The sequence below is a fragment of the Polyodon spathula genome, chromosome 12, assembly GCF_017654505.1.
Source record: "Polyodon spathula isolate WHYD16114869_AA chromosome 12, ASM1765450v1, whole genome shotgun sequence".
In the NCBI taxonomy this organism is placed as follows: Eukaryota; Metazoa; Chordata; class Actinopteri; order Acipenseriformes; family Polyodontidae; genus Polyodon; species Polyodon spathula.
The window spans coordinates 4,907,314-4,914,429 of NC_054545.1; positions in this window are offsets into that span (position 1 = coordinate 4,907,314).

A 7,116-nucleotide genomic window follows, 5' to 3' on the forward strand; every position below is an offset into this window, starting at 1 on the left:
CCCCCCCCCCTTTTCCTCCCTCTGAGAAAAAACACTTGATCCAAAGTGTTTCAGTTCAGGAAGTGCCCCGGAGAGAGCAGACTTCATTTCGGGTCAGGGTCCTGCTGGTATGGGCTGAGGGCTGGAAATGAGGGACGGGTGCTATCTAGTGAACTTGTTGATGGGGGGAGGGGGTAAGGTGGTCCAGAGAGGAAACATTAGCAAAGAGAGGAAGAAAAGCTGCCAGATTAACTTCTCACCCTTTCAATCACACCCCAGAGGGTTAGAGCCCCACACCTATTCCTCAGAATCAACCTCAGTTTACATCAAACATCAAGACCAGGCTGCCAGCCTCTATTAACCATGGAAGAATAATACAATAATACAAATGAAAAGCATGAGGCAATCCAGCTCTTCAAGGGTTTGGGGGAATACGAATAATAGAAACAGGCACACATACTCTACAAACACTGTAAAGTTACTTCACTCAGTTCTGGTGAAAGAAATAATACAAATCTATGGAAATATTATTCATTCAGACGACATTCAGAGTGAGTTTGTGTGAAGTCAGCAGTAGAAACAAGCTTGGCAGAAATAAGGAGTCATCGGCCAATCCCAGGTATGGATTGTGAAAGAGAACAAAGGTTCATCTGCAGTCAGGACTGGAAATGAGGTAGTGGGCCAAGGACATTCAACCCAACATTAGAATATTGAAAGGATCACATCCACTGAGCTCAGGTGAAAGGCCTGCAAGGAACACAAGCCATTCATGGCACAAAGCTGAATGCAGGGGACCATAAATGATTATTCGGAACTGTTTGCGGCTATAGGAATCAAAGAGGGTTCAGTGCAAACTGCTGCGGGGCAAAAGGTTGAAGTGAAATCTGAACGTTTTAAAGCCAAATTCAAGAAGCTAAATAAAATGCATGAATTGCATGTCTTAATTGTTTGGTTGTCATATATTTATTTAGTGTTTACGTGACCCTCCTCTGGTTCCTTGCGAGAAAATGGACCATTAGAGTCATTCCCCAAGACAAATGTAGCTTTTCTGGATGCTCAAAATCTGTTTAGGCACATTTAATAGTGTCAATTACAGCAGGGCCAGATGGGGGCTTCGAGTTTCTTTAGTCACGGCCCTTAATAACATTCAGCACAATGAGAAGCAGATGCTGACCCGCTTGGTCTCTTTGAAAAAAGACATTTGAGGAGCTCTGCTTCTAATTTACGTGTCTTTTCGACATCTGGAATTCTTTATAATTAAAATGTAAACCCCCAAGTCCTATTTCCACCTGTCAAAGGTTGAGAAGACAAACGCAGTAATAGGTTGCTGGAGCGCTGAGCTGCAAAGCGTCAGGCTGGACTGGGCTGGATGGACACCTCATCACATGGGAATGAGGGCCTTTGAGAAGGTTTCACCTCAAGGACATTTCCAGCGTTGTACCTCAGCCACTGACATTTTCAACATTCCCTTCAATTCAATTAGAAAAATGTATTTGGTTTTCTTCCACGGTACCCCGGCCCTCTGTAATTTACTTCAGAGTGGACGAAGCTTGGTAGCACAGCAGGATGTCACTTCTAGCCTCTCAGGCTTTGTACCTCTGGTTTTGGTGATCTCAAGTTTGCACCTTTTATATTCATATTTCAAGAGCACTAAATCAGCAATACTACGACTAGGACCACTGCTACTGCTACTAATAATAATAACGAAAATAAGAATAATTAACTTGTATATCCTAATCTATCTATCTATATATCACATTCACAGTTTGCAGCAGTTAAGGATGCTGAACAACTGCAACACAGACCTGTGAGTCACGTTGTTCCAATTGAAGGCTACCTCATGTGCTTAGACTGTGACCCAAACTCAACCATTGCTTGAGAGCTGCAGCTTCAGTCCAGCAGGCCGTGCTCAGCCCACTTGGTCAGCACTGTGATTTAGTGCCTTCAGCATCCACAGAGTCAGCTGCCTTGCTGCCACTGTGTGGGGAAGTATGTCTGTGAGCACTCTAATGGTTCCTGCTGCATTTTGCCCTCTCTTGAAATTAGCCTTCATTAAACCGTATTAAAATCCTGGACCCGCCACACTGATTTGGTCACTGCACAAAAGCAGCTGTGAGAAAGCTCTTAAACTGCTCAGGATTTCAATGCAACCCGTGCTGCTAATTCGCCTGCAAACACGCCATGTGGACAACATTCCTGCCATTGTTGGAGGTCTTACCAGTCTTCTAGTTCTGAAATGTTTAGTTTAGGTGCCAGATTTTGAAATTGGAACTTTAAATCTCAAATCTACACTTTATAGAAGTGAATGAAAATCCCACATAACGGTAGTTATTCGTTCTTGTACGTGTATGTGTGTGTGAGACTGAGAGAAAGAGAGAGAGAGAGAGAGAGAGAGAGAGAGAGAGAGAGAGAGAGAGAGAGAGAGAGAGAGAGAGAGAGAGAGAGAGAGAGAGTTAATCTGCTACAGCTTCCTGATCCAAATTAAATCCAGATTCCACACCCGTGCTCCTGCTCTGCACCTCCAGACCCTGTCTGTGCCAGCTGGGTGATGATTTGGAATGACGCAGCTGATCCTCGTGTGTTTAATATTTATCAATATCTTTCAGTACGTTGAGCAGGCAGCAGGGAGCATACACAACCATTCTTTTTTATTTTTATTACAAATCAAATTATGGCAACTGTTACAAACCACATGCAGATGCACAACTGTTTTCCCATGAATAAGCACAAGAAACTGGTTTATGTAACAGCTTCAGAGTCCAGGCAAAGCATATAACCCATTATACATGCTTTTAACTGTAAGGTATTTGTGCAAACTATTCTAAGATTAAAGTACTTTTAGCTCACAAGTAATTCAATAAATCTTAGCCATTTTGCCCTTCCATTAGCTGCAGGTCCGTCTGAAATGTGCATTTTTAAAAGGAGCACATGTTATAGCATGCATGTATTTTATTTTGAAAACATGATGTCTGGTACTACTTCAGGTTAAAGGGAGCTCTCAGTTTCTATGCCTTAGCCTTGTGTTATCTTGTACTTCCTGGGCCACTTCACCTGAGGATTGTCTTCTGGGCTGTTTGCACTCATCCCTGCAGCCTCGGCTCCTGGCTCAGTCCTCTCCTGAGTCCTATCCAGGTAGAGACGCCAGTCCAGTCCAGGCTTATCTTATCTGCACTCTTGTAACTCATTTGTTTTCTGCCTGGCTCTTTTTATTGCCTGATTTCAATCGTGTTTGTTTTACGGTTCTGAACTGCTATTTGATCTTCTTTAATGAGGTTTATAGTATCACAGGAGCATCTGCAAGGTGGGTGTGTGCATGGGACTGCTGTCTCCTGGCTGTAGGTATCAGTTTGTATATATACTATAGCTATAACATACAGGAAATCAGCAACACCAGGGATATGCAGCACATACTGTTGTGTAAATAAGCCGTCCCTAGCAGGAATGGTTCAGAATGGAAACCCTGGTATACATTCTGTAATTTAGTTTAGAAAGGTGGTTTCTGTATCTCACACTGTCTCAAACGATGGTAATGCAACATTCTGGAGAACAGACTGCAGCCCAGATTAGAAAAAACTATATTTTAAAAGTTACAGTGGTGGTACATTTTAAACTTTAACCTTTTCAGACAGCATGGTAGGAATTCAGCCTTCGTCATACACCATGCAGCAGACCAAACAGTTATCTGTTTGTGAAATTCATTATGAATCAAATCCCCCCATTTACTGCAGACAGCATGCTACAAGATTCCAAGAGGAAATAAAGGTAGCAGTTGAAGATCTATATAGCCAAGTTGGCACAGCTTTTAGGAGAAATTAAAGGTTTTTACCATTACAAAACAAGCAGGAAATTATGCTTCTTTATACATAATTTAATTAATAAGTATGAAACATTGTATTTCAGCCTACAATTAAATAACTGACTTTTCGACATGGTGGTCAAAGTGTATACTGCATGCTGACTGTGTGATCATGCTTATGAATACAATGGTCCCTGCAGCAGGCAGTATTTGGAGACGAGAGCAGGCTCCGGAGGCTGGGTGATATGTCAGATCAGATACGCCCAGGAATGTGGCAGGTGTGAACGGCCAGGCCGCATGACAATGGGCTGGCCAGGCTACAGGGGGGTCATTAAGGCAATGAACTGCAGACGGCAGCAAACGACTCCACTGGCACCTGCCTTCCAATGTAGCCCGAGCTGACGGCCTTATCAAGGGGAATGGAGCTTTGTGATGGAGATGGAGAGAGAACAGAGAGAGAGAGAAAGCAGCTGGTCGGCTTAACTGTCCCTTCACAATGGGGGTATGAGTGTTTCGAAGTGGGCCCCTCAGTGTGCAGCCTGGCTCTTTATAACGTTGGCTGAGGAGCCAGGAGGCACCAGGGTAGTCAGGATCCCTAGCACAAGGGGGCATCACAGGTGGGCTAGAGGGCTCTAAGAAGTGGGGTGTGAGGTCAGGTTTGCAAACTGACCACATACAGAATCAAGCAGAGGTGTGTGGAAGTATCAAATGCCTTCATTGCTTCTGTACCTGTATTGTCATGATATGGATTTATATATATATATATATATATATATATATATATATATATATATATATATATATATAATATATATAAATTGACAGTTTCTTATCAGTTGCAGTTTGTCTGGAATTTATTTTTAGGAAAAAATACAATAAAGTCAAACAATAAACAGAATGAATGTGGAACAGTTTTTAATTTTAGGTTCATCATTGACGACGTGTTAATCAAATCAAAATAAAAACGACTAGCACGTTGCCTGGTGTTTACTGGGTTTATTTTGTATTTTCCTTCCAAGGTAAAAGTCAATAGAATCTGGCTCTTAGTCTGGCTTGCATTGGGACAGTGCTTGTGCTGCTCTTGGAAAGCACTTGTGTGCCTGCTGGGTGCTGCTTGTGTTTTTGATGAATCCTGGACCCATGCACCCAGCTGCACAGCAGTGTCTCAGGGTTCCTCCCCTATTACCAGCCAGCCTGCTTCACTGCAGAGGGTGGGGTGTGTTTAGCATCTGATTCCCACTCTGCAGTAAATTAAAACGCAGCAGGATAATCTCTGTTTATACAAAATACAGCTGTGAGGGCCTCTTTCCTCAGCGCGGCCCTGCCTGCAGATCAGATCACCTGGTCCATCAGAGCCTCCCTTCATGTACGCACTGACTCCCACAGAGTGTGGGTTTACTCTAAACTGTACTCCAGAACAGTGTGGGCGGACTGCAGCAATAATTAAAGATGATGCTAAAATAAATACCCCTTAGTTGACAATTTTCTTTCGTAATGATTTTTTGTAATGTTCTAGATAAATATGCATGTCCTTCAAGGTAGGTTTTTTCAGGTTTTCCTAGTCTGTTTTTTGACCCTGTATGCACTATAAACAAGCACATACACACACAACCAACCCCCTAAACCACTGTCAAGAACTTCCCTTGTAAAGGTGTCCCATAGTGAAAGCATTGCAAAGTGTAAGAAAGCATAGTGTGAGCATGATAAAGCATAGGTAAGCATTGGAAAGAATAGCGAGGCATGATAAAGCACATTAATAAACCAGGGTAAACTACGGTAAATGCATATTATAACCATGGGAAAACTGCAAAAATACCCTTTTATAAGAACTTTCTCTGATGGAGTAAAGCTTTACAATTCTAAACTCATGATTCAATTGATCCCCACAACCATGAACATAAAGCATGTTTTGTTTTTTTTAGCTGCTGAATTAAATAAAAAGCAGGAAAAAAAAAAAAACATATTTAATTCCCTGTTTGTGTGTCTGTTATCCACCAAGAAGAGCCACACTTTGACAAACACTGACCCCTGCTGGTCACTTGTAACGGTGCAGTCCTCTTGTTAATTGCTGCTGGAGCAGCTCTCTGATGCTGGGACGAGTGGCACGCACTGTACAAAAACAAATAAATGTTGCTATTGTGTCCACCCCTGCTGGATTCAATAAGCTCTAATGCCCACAGAGTGTCTGCCCTACAGCCCTGCTAGGAGAGAACACTGTGCACTCCTTATCTGCAGTTGTTTTTGTTTTATTTTGATCCTGAGTCAACAGAAAAGTACTCCTCCTCTTCATCAAAGTGGAATGGACCTCTCCACTTCAATGAGCAGCTCTGCCCAGGCTTTAGTTAGTGTCAAGTCTCGAGCTGGGAGATTCTGTAATTATGGTGCGCAGGCTGATTACAGCTCAGTCCACTGTGCAGATGTCAACTGTTAGAGAACTAGGGCTGCAGTGTGAAAGACACAGGTTCAAGCATGAGCCTTCCCAGTCAAACCAGCAAGGAACTGGGCAGACCTCAAGAAAAATAAGCAGCCCTCTCACACCGCAAGCCACTGTCCCATTAAAGTGCAGAGAAATCGTATTTATTGTGTACATGGAGGAGGGACACAGGTCTCTAACAGATTAGAATATTAAAAGGGTTGCTGTCTCCATCTAGTGGAGATTCTGTTACAATGAAGCCATAACTTCTGCTGTCTACTCATCCATCTGTCTAGCACTGATAATGACAGTTTGCCTGGATTACTTTACCATGCTTTTATCATGCTTCCTGATCATTCTGCACTTTGCCTGTGCATGACTGGACTGTTTCATATTGAAACGCTTTTCCAAAGCTCTCCCAGGAAGATCATGCGATCCAGGAGGCAGCACTCTGCTGTTGTGCTTCTCCCAATAGAGTAAGATACACGTGTTTATACTTCTGGATGATTCAGTGAGGTGGGTGCAGACCTTACAGTGGATCCTCCATGTCACCAGGAGGCAGTGAAACAGCTCAGGGTGACGTGCATATGGCTGAAGAATCTTAATTGCTCAATCTAAGTGGCTGTTGTGTTGTTTTTGTATCTGTCCTGGTCCTGGTTTTTCGAGCAATCCTGCAATATTGTCACCTTTCAACTCCACCAGCTTTGTGATATTGTAGGGCTAGCAGAACGTTGAGCGGCAGAGGCACATTCTACAAATCTAAATATTAGAAGTGAAACGACGAACCATTCTGAATAGTTGCAAACCAAAAAGGATAAAGAATGTCCTTTAATGTGTGTGAGAAGAACAGGGCGCACACATTTCACGATTAATCACCAACGACTGAGTAAAAACTAGCTGCTTTCAAATTAACATTGAAGCGTATTTC